Here is a 12,924-nt window from a genome sequence, read left to right as displayed (position 1 = left end):
AATGGGACGACAACATATTTCACTAGAGGTAAGGAAAAATTAAAAAGATGCCACAGCACTGCTAAACCTTCTGCCAAATGAGTCACCCAATATCAACCCCGGACACATAAAAGGCATCCAAGACTGAAGAAGAAAGAGCCAGATTCTGCAATTAAAAAAAAAAAACAAAAAACAAAAAACAAAACAACTAGCAATCATATGAATAGCCTATGCTTAAAAAAAATCAGTTCTGTAACACACATAATCAGTAAGCATAATTCAATAGCAAACTTAATCCAAGCTCATTTCAGAAACATACACAGATGTCTTTGAACCTTACCTTTCAGTCTAGGGTTTTTTCCTGCATAAGTGGTTGGCTGACTACTAACACGCTTGGTGTTCGACAGAACAAGCTGTCTCTTTCCAGCTTGACTGATAACCAGACTGACACCCATTACTCCCCTCTTTCTGTTTCCATTTCCAATAGTCCCCCAAATTGTAACTTTTTCCTTCTTTTAATATATTAAAAATTCTTCCTTTCCCAAACCAGAGTATAAAATACAGCAGGGAAATAATTATCTGCTTCTATAGCATGCAAGGTTTTAAAATTATATGCCCAGCATTTCCAACACAGAGCTTTAAGACTCGAATCCCCACAGCAACAACATGCTAACCATCCTCTTCCCCCAGACTTATGGAGCTGCGGGATGTCTGCCAGGGAAAAACAGAGAAATGTAAAAAGGACTGCAAGAACATGAATACTAAAATAAATATCACAAACCTGGCTGTTAGAATCACAGACTGAGAAAAAGCTATTAAATCCGCTAAGCCATGTTCCTACCGATGGCAGGAATGTTCTCCAATACACTATTTTTCTGCTGCTTTCTCCAGCACATGTTCAAATGTTCACAGAGCTCTGACCAAATGCCCACTGTTTTGGACACTGCTCCACTGTTTTCAGAAGGCTTTGCATCAGGCCATAAACTACGTGGACTGAAACAGGTCTCCAGAGGACTAACTGAACTAGGCAGGTGTTTAAACCCAGACATACAAGTCTGTTGATGAGGTCCTCAAATAAATCTTTGTCTTTAGATTTTTATACTTTTTCACCCTGACATTTCTGGTATTTTCATCTCACAGCCTTCTTGTATAGCTGGTGTAATTATTTCCCTCTTTTACATGAATCTTCCAGCCTTTTCATGCATCCTATTTCTCTTTTTTTTTCCATTCCAAGCCAATATTTTATTTTAATCTCACTTCTTCACTCACAAATGCTGTTTTATTCTATGTTCATCCTTCAGTTCACTTTCATATCCACTGTCTCTCACCATATCTCATTCCATCGTCCCCACTGTTCCCTTCATCACCTACCCTTTGTCTCAAGCCTAAAAACAACACTGAGACTTCCTGAAAATGATTCCAGCAACACAGAATACAAGTCTAGACTTGAAAACAACACGGTTTAAGCGGATGTCATAGAAATACTAATTAGAAACCAAGATAAAATACTGATGATGATGATGATAATAAAAAGAAAATATAAATTAAGAGGTAAAATTGTGAAGGAGTTATCTGTTGAGAAATGAACTTCACTAAGTCACAAAAAATCTGGAAGTCAAGAAGCACAACATGGTTATAGCACATCCCAGCAAAAGCCAAAGAGAGGCAGTTGCCACATTCTGCACTAATAACAGTGAGATGACATAAAGAAAGAAGAGGATGCTGGAACTGTCAGCAACACCAAAATCAGTGGCAAAGAGCTAGCTACAGAAAACATGAGAGTTTGTTCAGAGAGTCTGACACACTGGGATTTGGGGAGGCAGTGAAGAAACAAAATGTAGTATCAAAAAAGAAAAAGACATTTTCATGCAAGTATAAAACATCAAAGCCATATTTTTTTCAGGGAAAGACAGTAAGACCACAGCAGTAAAATACCTTAAAGAAGTGCATGAGAGTTTGGGATAGACCACGTAGCAACATACTTGTTTCTTGTGCAAATCTTGTATACTGTTAACCAGAAACCCTTCAAAGAGCTTCATCAAGGGTTCAGGTCTTCCACTATACCGCACACTATGCACTCTTTATAAACTGCCAGGTCATCCTTTACACAGGGAAGTAGACCTTTTATTTAAACCCCCCAAAAAGCGCTATAGAATATCCAGCAGCAAGTGTCCAAATTGTCATAGTAACATTCCTATAACCACTGGTGATTGGCTTCATTATCACAAATTACTATTTTTGTTTTAACCCACCCCCAAAAAAGCTTGTTATAGACTGACCAGCAATAAGCAAACATACTGGATCCAGTAAAGCAATTCACTTACTATGAGACATATGCTGAAAATGCAAAAGGTTTTTTGCTGTGTAAAATACCCATTTTAGATACTTCAGGTAGAAGCCAATCAACGGAATTACTCTGCTATCTTCAGTTCTGCTATCGGGAAATGAATAGTGAAATAAGCCTTAAAAGGCATTTTTCTGTGGGAAGGGATGAGCCAAACAAATCACTCTGCAGACGAAACCTTTTCCAACATGATACACTCTCTTTTTCCTCCTCATCATTTTCTGAAACAGAATGGAAGTCCTGGCAAATCAAAACCACCGAGTCTCCCCTTAGCACACTGGTTTGGACTCACTTGACAAACGAGGATTTTAAAGTGAAGGCAGCATAATCAAATGTCAGTGAGACACTTGTAGATTTTAAGGTCGATCGTGTATGGGTGGAATCATTAGGCTTTCTAAATGAATACAACTTGTCACAGACGGAAACACTTCCCATTGCATTTTAAGAATCAAGAAATAAAACTACAATGTGTTGAAGTAAAATACACACTTAAAAGCTGCCTTTTCCGAAAGCAAAAGCTTTATGTACCTGCAATTTGTGTCACTGAGAACTAAACAACAGTGTCAAAAAAAGAACAGACTCCTTGAGGATATCTGAATTACAATCTCATAACCTCTGGTACCATTTAAGGTGTTTCCCATCCTTACAAACCTCCCAGAGCTCTTCAAGATGAATGCAGTGACACAGAAGTCCTGCCAGGAAACCTAACCCCACTTCAACTACAGAGGCAGCACAGCATTGGAGAACACTAGTTTTCCTAAATGCCGGTTTAGTGGCGGTGAAACGTGCCAGGGTGACAGCCTTCAAAAGCCTGCAGGCCTCCATGCCCAGTACAGACAGTGTGCGGGGCTGGCCCTCACGCCAGGCCTGGCCTGCCGCCCCAGCCTCCCCTGCTGAGACCGCCGGTGAACAGCAGCTCTGACTTCACAGCCATGCTGGCTAAGAAATCCCCGGGTTTAAGCAGTCAATAAATATAATGCAGATTTCTCTCAGGAAAATAAGGAAAAAAAAAAAGCACTCATCAATACATTCTGTGAGTACCATGAGATGGCAACATGAACTGCTCCACCTGCTCCTCAGGGCACAACATGGACATACATTGCTGTGCAAGTTCCTGAAGTTGTCTTAAGGTCAAAAATTTGAATAAAACCTTTACACATGACTCTTTACCATGGCTCTTGCCATGGATTTCACAATCCTCATCTGGTAACTTGAACACGTATGCTCCAGTGTGGTATGACCAAAGACCTTTGCCCGTGGTTTATCTTTAATGGAAAGAGATCTTAAGCATCCCGTTTATCAGCCTCCACTCTCTTCAGTGGCTCCTGCTGAAAGAAGTTTTACCATCTCCATGATTTATTAAGGTGACTCTTTGGACTGTACTTTTAAAACATGTCTGAGATGGTTTGCTGTGCCAGCCAACTCTTACAGGTCAAATAATACTCAGTTCTGTGACCATTTCTTTTCCCTGGAAGTCAGAGCTATTCCCACATGTGTAACCAAAACCAAGGGGCCTAATTCTGAGCTAATTGTATGCCTCAAAATCGTACTGAGTTCCATGAGAAGAAATGGAAAATCTATCCTGTTTAGAATCTCCTGTTTCACCTATCAATGTGAATCAGTGCCTCATCATATATATCACATACTTGCTAACTGCAGATCTACAGGGTACTGCTGAGCAATCTGTTTTGTAACACCAAAAAAATCAGTGATTTAAATAAGACCTCTTATTTCTCTGTAATTACAATTACCTTAACCTGCATTAAAAAAAAAAAAACCACAACAAAATCTCCCAAGATATTTCTCACCATGCTAAAATACACACCATTGTTCCCTCTGCTGATTATAATGACCTGTCAAATACAGTATGACAAAATTCTTCAATTAAATTAATTTTTGCTTCAAATTAGTATTCTTTCATTGCTCTCAAACACAAGCATTATACACATTTCTCTCATTACCTTATTTATTAAGAACACTAACATACTTGTTAGCTTTAGCTGTCATAAAAAGATTATATAGACACAGCAAGTAGGAAATGAGATCAATTATTTGTCTTTGGAACTATGCCCTAACATCCACTTCTGTGGAGCTCCCTCCAAAAATGTATTGCACCTACTATATGCCAAAGTTCTGATCGGGCAGCCAGAAAAAGAGATACATGAATGCATCCAGAAAACACCAGAATTGCACATTTGCCTATGAAATCTATTTCTGAATTTATTTAAAGCAGCTACCATTTAGACACCTTCCTAGCTAGTCTTATTTTGAATTATGATTGTATTATTTTAAATTACTTTTTCTCATTTCCCTACCTAGGCTCCCAAATCTACAGTAACTGAATATTCTATTTTAAAAGATTTAACTTAATTTTGGCTCATCAGCATTATCACTTTCTGAATCAAATTCTCATCCATACAAATAACTGTTCATTTATTTAATCTAAAAAAATAAACACAAACTAATAATATTCCTATGTTTTCACCTTAAATGTTCCCTTTACAATATATCAAATATATTTTTGATTTCAGCACTGCAATACTCTAAAATCTACAAACGGACTGAACATTTGTCAAGGCTAAATGCATTATTGTAATCCTACATGCGATCTTGCCTGAATGTGTAAAACATTATCATATTTGGATAAAATACTTAAATTGATACATTTTTCTTAAGTAAAACTGAAACTTTTCCCTGAAAAATATACTGGTTTAGCTAAATATTAACTGCATTTATACACCAAAATACCTGCAGAGGTAGCTAATCTATTTAGTAATTACCTCTAGGGAAGAAAATCTAAAATAAATAACTAAAAGCCACAAAACCCATTCCTCACTCTAAAACATTTGCCTTAATCTCTGGCAGTATTTCAAAATCTACTACTTTACTGAAAATCATAAGTATACATTCGTAAGAGACAAATTACGAGTCCCAAAATGGTAATAGTCATTCTAAAGAAAAATAGCTGAAAATACAGTTTATGTGGCAAAATTATCTAAAATGGACATTCCAACAGGAGTAAATTAGGGTTGCAGGGACTTGATTCTACATTTCAGTCTGTAATTTGGGCATGTCGTCTGATTAAGCTCTTGAATTTCTTAAAATATTATGTACTGAGAAGACTATTAAAGTACTGAAACAGGATATATTTAAGAAATAGTTTGCCTAAATTTTTAACTGAAAACTGTTCTTTTTCCTTCATCCTTTTGTGATAACTGGCCTCACGCTCACATCCTAGCCTTTACCTGTACAAGCCCCGCTGGGTCAAGTCCCATTTGCCTGCGCCACATACTTTATCCAACTCAATTTCAATGGAAATTTTGTATAAATGCACAGAATTTGGCCAATTTGATCATTCACACATATCTGAGAGCAGAATACATCCCATCTGGCTTAGCTGTTCACTCCAATACCAAAATTACATTGGAATATGTCAAAGCCTAACACTGAGCAGCGGATTATTTTAGCAGACAGCTTGAGTAGCTTTCACGCACGCATTCAAAAGCAGCGTTGGTCACCAGCGGTGCCAGTCGGTGGGGTCAGTGAAGGTGCTGGGGTGGCCCAAGGCGGAGGCAAATGGCACAGAGCACCCCTGGAACAGCCAGCAGCAGAGGCAGTGCTCCAAATTTAGCAGGAGCTGGGAGCTGCTGCTTCATCCACAGGCACGTTAATACTGGTGAGACAGTTCCCAGGGTCTTCCCTTTTTGTGCAGCAGCACCTCTCGGCTGCAGATCAATTTCTATTGCCAATATTGTCACCTGATTTCAGAAAGAAACCTAACACTAACAGCTCATGAGAGGTTGCTGATCTCTATGTCAATACATAAGAATGGAAAATAGAAGTGGGCAATCTATTCCTGTAGTTCAAGATGAATGAAATGCCAAAGCAGCAGCACACAAATATATATAAAGTGGAAAGCAGAACGCAGCTTACATGTAAATGTATTTATAGTGACACTACTTCTGAGATCACTGTATCTTTTTCTATTAAGGCCAGGAGTTAAATTATAAAATGAATCAAGCAAATCCTGAACAGCTACATTTTTTTCTCTTAGACACAAAACTTTGAAAATGAAGTACACTGTCCTATTGATTTTGTTGTTGCTGCTTTTCACTCATTTAGCTGCATCCATTCCTTCGAAATCCTGCATGTCAGCTGATTAATGTTCAGGGAGGGAGTCACTCCATTTGTTCTATTTATTTTTCCAGATATCCTCCCCAGGACTGATGTAAGGAAAAAATACTCAACAGTTGTTTGGGCCACTCACTCCTCCCTACCCATAAAGACATGCCTACAAAGAGCCCCCCTATGTGGTCCACAGGAAACTGAAACAAAGGCAACTAAACCCTTTCCTTTCCTTCAAAGAAAAAGAGATAGTATGGGGGAAGTGCCAGACACACAGTCCTGGGAGGGGAACATTTCAGGTTAAAGACCTCTGGATATTCTCTAAGACCTAAAATGGATCCTACTGACTAGCAAAGCATCCAGTCCCACAGCACCTTTCTCACATGGGGATGATTTCACTTCTCTCCCTGAAGCTGAAGAGGTTACTCATAAAAGAAGCAAGATTCAGACGAGCTATTCGGAGAGTGTGCTCCCGGTGCTCCCTGGTAGCCAGGCTGGCTCAGGTAGAAGCCATCACGCTAGCTGAGCAGGCTCTGACTTGGGACTCCGGGCTGTGTGCACTGTGCATCAGCTGATGCACTGGCTGCTTGAAGAACATCTTGGCAAATCTTATTTGGAGTGACTACAATTTTTTGTGTGATGCGAAAGATGCTAAAATAAAGCCAAACAGTTCAGCGGTGAAAAGTAAATGGAGATCAGAATGAAAAAATATTTAGGAGGAAAATATCCAAGTAGTGAAATGCACTCACTATACAGTTTTGGATTTTCTTTTCCCTTCTGTTCTACTTGGTTGACCTGGTGAAACCAGAACATTTTTTTGTGTTGCCAAATCTGAGGTTTCCACTGAAATGTGTTGAAGCTGACATTTTTTTGTTTCATTTCTTGTTTAAGGTATTAGACTGCTAACTACTGGCAGTGGTTGAGTTTTAATCCATCCCACCCCTCTGCATTAGGCAAGTCATCTTAAACTTTACCAAAAACTAGTCATAGGGATGAAGTGTTGATGGTCAAAACTCAGAACAGCAATACAGTGAAGGTAAGCTCCGAGTGAGCATTTTTTTGCTTTACTATCAAAGAACCAAAAGAAAGGCTTTCCACAAAGTTGAAATAATCCTAGTATTACTATTTATTACGAGTGTCCACAGACCAGATGAAATCCAACAGCAAACATGCTAGTCACTGTACAACCATAGACACAGTCTCTGATCCAAACAGCCTGCAGTCTCCAGAAACTCAACAAAAGATACGGGAGAAAAATAATACAGCAACGCAGAGAAATTATCAGTGCCATGGTAGAACACTACATTTCTATTTTATTTGACGGAGAAGGAAAAAAATAAGCAGGATTAGCGTCACAAAAGAGAGAGAAGACGGGATATGATAGAGTCAGTGAGAGGAGGAATAAGGTGATAACAAATAAAGTGGCATGCAGGATGTTTGAGCGACACAGCACGTTAAGGAAAGTGAAGCGACTGCGAGAGCTGGCAAAGAGGGAGCTTGAGAAAAACAGCCAATTAGGAAAAGGCAGAGAAAAAACAGTCAAAAATATGAGTAACCATCAGTCTCCTTCATATGCTGCTTCTACAGCTGCTCTGCTGGTTTCAGTCTTTGGCTGAATGGCAAGACCCTCACCTGCCATAAGGAAAGCTCTACTGGCTGTATGGCAGAGGAACTGAATTTAAAAGGTCGAGGGACATGCCATACATAAAATAGCTTTCAAAAAAGTGATACATGCTAAATATAGTAAGCTTGGTTTTAGCAGAAATGTATAAATTAAAACTATATAACAAGTAACAGTAAATACTTGCAATTGAAATGTATCATACATATGTGTTAGATTTCTGAATCTGAGTAAAAAAGAAGACAAGTCCTTATCATACTAATATTAGTATGGCTCCCTATATTTATACACAGTACAGCATATTTAAATGGCGTTATGAACCAAATCTTACTGCCATGGTAAATAATGGCATTTTAAATAGTGACTGAACGGAAAACGCTAAGCATTTTGTATTTAGGTTAGTGTAATGAATCCCAAATCAGTTACGACTGCAAGTTACTACATATATACCGTGATGGTTATTTTTTAATCCTAACACAATTTCCATTGTTGTTCCAAATCACAACAAAACTGTCACACTTGTTGACAGTTTCAACAATGAGGTCAAGCACTGAGCAGTTACAAAGAACAAACTGCTTTACCCTCCAGAGGTGGTCGCTGCAGAAGCAGGTGAATAGCCATTCATACAACATCTCTGTTCCTTCTTGTGATAGATCTTATACTGGACAGTCATTCTGCAACCTTGCCCAAGGATTACATTCACATGTTATTTTATTTGTAATAACATGAGCCCGACAAAATGACTTTCTAAGAGGTACTCAAAGCATCGACCTTTAAGGATCCCCTTACATTACTAAGCTTCCTTGTATTTCAAAACATTACCTAGAATATCCAGAATTTAAACAGAAGCATGTATTTAAGCTTGAAATAACAATTGGAGACTACCTTGCCCTCAGACACTCATGCAGACCCAAATTACCTACTAACAATGACGGCAGAATCCAAACTAGTATATGAGCCAGAACATCCAAATTAAGGTTTGCAGCGTTGTACTTAGTTTCATTCTGAGAGCTCAAACTCTACATTGTAATATTCTAATATATCTTAATGTTACAGGAACATGTGAAAAGGCTCTTCCCTCGGATTACCTTACACTTCTTTCTGAATTCTTCAGAACAAGGTTCAGCAAGAATCAGACAGACTATATTGATTTATTTTTTCTATGTTTATTAATCATTTGGGATGAAAACTGTTTTCATGGACAAAAATATTAAAATTCTCAATTATAAATGCACTTTTTCATTTACTATTTTATATTGTTTCCATATGTCTGATAAAAGAAACTGCTTGGATAATCGACTAAGCAGCTACCTGGCTTCAGGGGATTTGAGTTTCCTTCCTTGTAATTCAGCAGTAAAACTCTAGCTGACTTAAAACAGTAACCTTTTTATACATCTCTACACACTCTACTATATAGAAGAGCCCACTCCAGTGTAACTCTTCAGGTGAGAAGGACTGCACCTGAGGCAGCAGATCTGATCATATATGGTTCCAAAAATGACATTATCTGGACTTTTTTCTAATTCTGTATAATTAATTCAATTAAATAAATATTATCACAAACAACACTATATTCTATGAACCGTTAACTCAAAAAGCAGACACATCAACGTCAGAATTGGCCATGTATGCCAAATCAGAATTTCAGCTTTACATTCCTGTTGACGGTTCCTGTAATGACCACACAGCATTAAATAAAAAGCATGACCTGTTTAAACAAAGATCAGAGCACCAGCTTTATCTGTGTATTCTCTCATGTTTGCTGTTTGGCATCACAAACTAATACCAAAACAAGTAGCTTATTAATACCAGCTCAATAGGTTTGCATACAGGGCATGAGGGGTTTACTCTCATCTACCCAGAAGATCTGTACATCTTTAAAATGGGCACTTTTTCTTCACAAAAACATGTACAGGTATTCTCAGCAGTTACTCTGTTTTAAACTAGACCGAAGGAGAGCAGGGAGAGAAGATATACAGGGAATAATGTACAAGCAATAGATTTTAGGATTCTTCCTTCTCAGATATCTTGAGACAATGAAACAAACCAGAAGAGCCAAGCTAAAACTGTTTACACATACTATTAAAATTTAATGGGTAATAATTAGTAGAAATCAAATAATGTATATATCATACGTGGGATAGCCACTACATTTAATAATTTTTTAAAAATACATAAAATATAAATTAATCCCCCTCATTTTTTTAGTACTCTATCAGAAAATCTACAGTGCCTGGCATCATGTAACTGTTCATTACAAGTGGATGCAACACGGAGTACCGTCATTTAATGACTCTAACTGGTCTTCTCAAAAGATACACTATTTTTTACTAGTCAAATTTCAGACATGCATATTTTAAATGTAGCCTTGCATTTTAAATATCTACAGATATTCTTTCACAAAACTGAGAGTGCACTTCATCAGGAGCAAATTACAAAGTTTAATGATCTTGCCTAGTTATAAATTTATCCAGAATACCCAAAGATCCTTTATACTAGCCTAAATTACCTACTATGTTCATTAAGTCTTAACTGAAGTTGAAATGGCTATCAACACCATACATTATCAGAAGATCTCTTAATAATGATATCGTCAAGGTATAGATTGTGTAAGCAGAAATCTTCAACTATTGATCTTCCGCCAAAGAGAATGTAATGTTTAAAATCTGTCTAGTTTCTGCATGTTCCATATCCTTATCCTCTGTGATATTCACAGACAAGTATATGCACTTCAAAATGTATTCCACAATACCCATCTGAAAGTGCAAAATGCAGGTTTTAAGAAAGCAATGTCTTAAAAGCAATACAATCCCTACCTAAACGTCACTGAGCTTTTTTTTTTCTGCTCCACTGCTTTGAGTGTGCTGGACACCAAATAAACAGTGCCACAAATTACATGAAAATTTGCATGAACCCTGAAAAACTTATTGAGCCGTTTCCTCCCGGAACAAAACTTCGGAGGTCACTAAATCCTCTCCTACGACAAAGGAAAGTTCCTCCACTTCAGTCACCCCTTCCCCCGGCTACGTAAGGAGAAGCTGTCGGGGAAGGCACACATGGATTTTCCTCGCGGGGCTCCCCTACTGGGAAGTCCCCGCCGGCGGCCGGTGACACCTGAACGCGCGGGGATGAGAGCGGCTCGCCCGGGCCGAGCGGACGGGCTGGTGGCGGTGCCGGGCGCCCGCGGGGGAGTCACCGCCGCCCGCCCGCGGCAGCCCAGCCTCCGCGGGAACTCTCCGAACAAAGTAACTTCCCAGCTGGCTGGCGGGAGGCGGCTGGACACGCGTGGGGCAGGGGAGCTGCTCTCCCCTCTTCGCCAGCCCGCACTCGGCACAGCCGGAGAGGCAGGCGCGGGCAGGGCAGAGGCAGCCCGTACTCCCGGAGCGCGGTGACAGCCCTTACCTCCACACACCCCCTTGCTGACGGCCGGCGGCAGGCGAGCGCCGGCAAAGCAATACGGAGGCAGAGCGAGGGGAGCTACGAGGCTCTCGGCGGCTCTCCCTCCGCCTCTCTCCCGCTCCTCAGAGAAGCCCTTCCCCCCCACACCCCGACCGCCTCACTCTCTTTAGCTCTGGGGCATATATATATATGTATTTTTTTTTTTTTAAGGCGCAAAGAAAAGCCACGGGGAAGCTTGGTTGGGGGAAGCAAAACCCTGACGCGCTTAGGGGTGGGTAGGTGGGGGGGATGAATGGGGAGGGGGGGGTTCAGACCCTGGTAGACCCATCCCCCCGTCTCCTCAGTCCCCAGCCGGGGAAGACAGCGCTGAGGCTTGAACCTCGCCGCCTTGAGCCGATCCTGCACCAGGGAACGGGCCCTGCGCACAATTCTCCCGCCCCGAGCTGGCGGAGAGACCCCGCCCGGGGCGACCGCACGCATCTCTCCCCCGATTCCCATCCCTGCAGGGACAGAGGGGCGCCCGGGGCCGGGGGAGATGGGGGGCTCCCCGAAATACTTACCCTGCCCGCCGGGGCGGCTTTGAAGACGCAGGATTTTGTGCGAGCGATCGTCTCCTTCTCCGGGAGCCCAGCCTCCCCTTTCCCCCGCCTCCCCTCCCCCGCCTCCCCCACCTCCTTTGGGGGGCCAGGAATCCCCCACTGCCGGCCCTCCCCTCCTCCCCGCCCGGCCGGGGAGCTCCGCCGGCCGGCTGTGCCCCGCGCCGCCGGAGCTGTGAGCTGCCGGGGCTGCGCCTGGGCCGCGGTCGGGGCGGCCCGGCCGGCTACGGCTCCCACGGTGCTCCATGGCCACCGGCCGGGGCCGGGACGCGCTGCCGGCCCGCGCTGCGGCGGAGCCGCGGGTTGGCGCCCTCCCGCCTCAGGTGGGGGTCAGCGGGGGGCGGCGCGGGGCCGCCTCCGGCAGGAGGGGTGGCTGCGCCCCCCCGGCCCTCGCCTGAAGAGCTCGCCTGAAGATCCCGCCGGAGCCCGTCGGCGGGGCTGCCCGCCCCGGGGCAGAGTTCAGGCAGCATTCTGGGGAGCGTGTGTGTGTAGGCGGGGGGGAGACAGAACTCCGTGCCGGTCTTTCTAGCGGATTGTCGGGGGGCGGAGTGGGGGATCCCGGCCTCCGGTGCCCGGCCGTCCCTCCTTCTCCCCTCGGAGACCAGGGGGAAGTTTGGCAGCGGGCCCCCGGCGATGTGTGCCCGCAGCCAGGCCGCGCCGCGCCGGCTGTGAGGTGGGTTGGCGACCGTTAGGCGGGCGGGCGGGAGGCCCGCTGGGGTCAGCGCCAGCTGTCCCGGAGCCTGTGTCCCCGCCGCAGCCGAAATGTGCCGCTCCGGCCAGCGTCTTGGGGCCGGGGGAGCCGCTTCGCAGTGCAGGTGCTTGGTGGGCGAGAAGGACGCGGGGGCTCCGAGGGGGCTCTC

The 12,924-nt window shown here is 42.7% G+C and overlaps 1 protein-coding gene across 2 annotated transcripts in view; it reads right to left on the bottom strand.

The window, feature by feature from the left end:
- The window catches only part of MPPED1 (metallophosphoesterase domain containing 1), a 65,445-nt gene extending 53,333 nt beyond the window's left edge, over nt 1–12,112 (bottom strand). The window contains exon 1 of one of the 2 annotated variants that reach the window (XM_071816471.1): nt 12,029–12,112. The gene's annotated coding sequence lies outside the window, so the exon portion shown is untranslated. Of the gene's footprint in view, nt 1–11,471; nt 11,624–12,028 lie in introns of those variants that run through there. The other variant, XM_071816472.1, reaches the window with a different exon arrangement.
- Between the last annotated feature and the right edge of the window lie 812 nt (nt 12,113–12,924).

This window comes from Patagioenas fasciata, chromosome 1 (assembly GCF_037038585.1).
Source record: "Patagioenas fasciata isolate bPatFas1 chromosome 1, bPatFas1.hap1, whole genome shotgun sequence".
NCBI lineage: Eukaryota > Metazoa > Chordata > Aves > Columbiformes > Columbidae > Patagioenas > Patagioenas fasciata.
The sequence above is the reverse complement of the archived record's forward strand: the minus strand, read 5'-3'. Positions and strand labels throughout refer to the sequence as shown.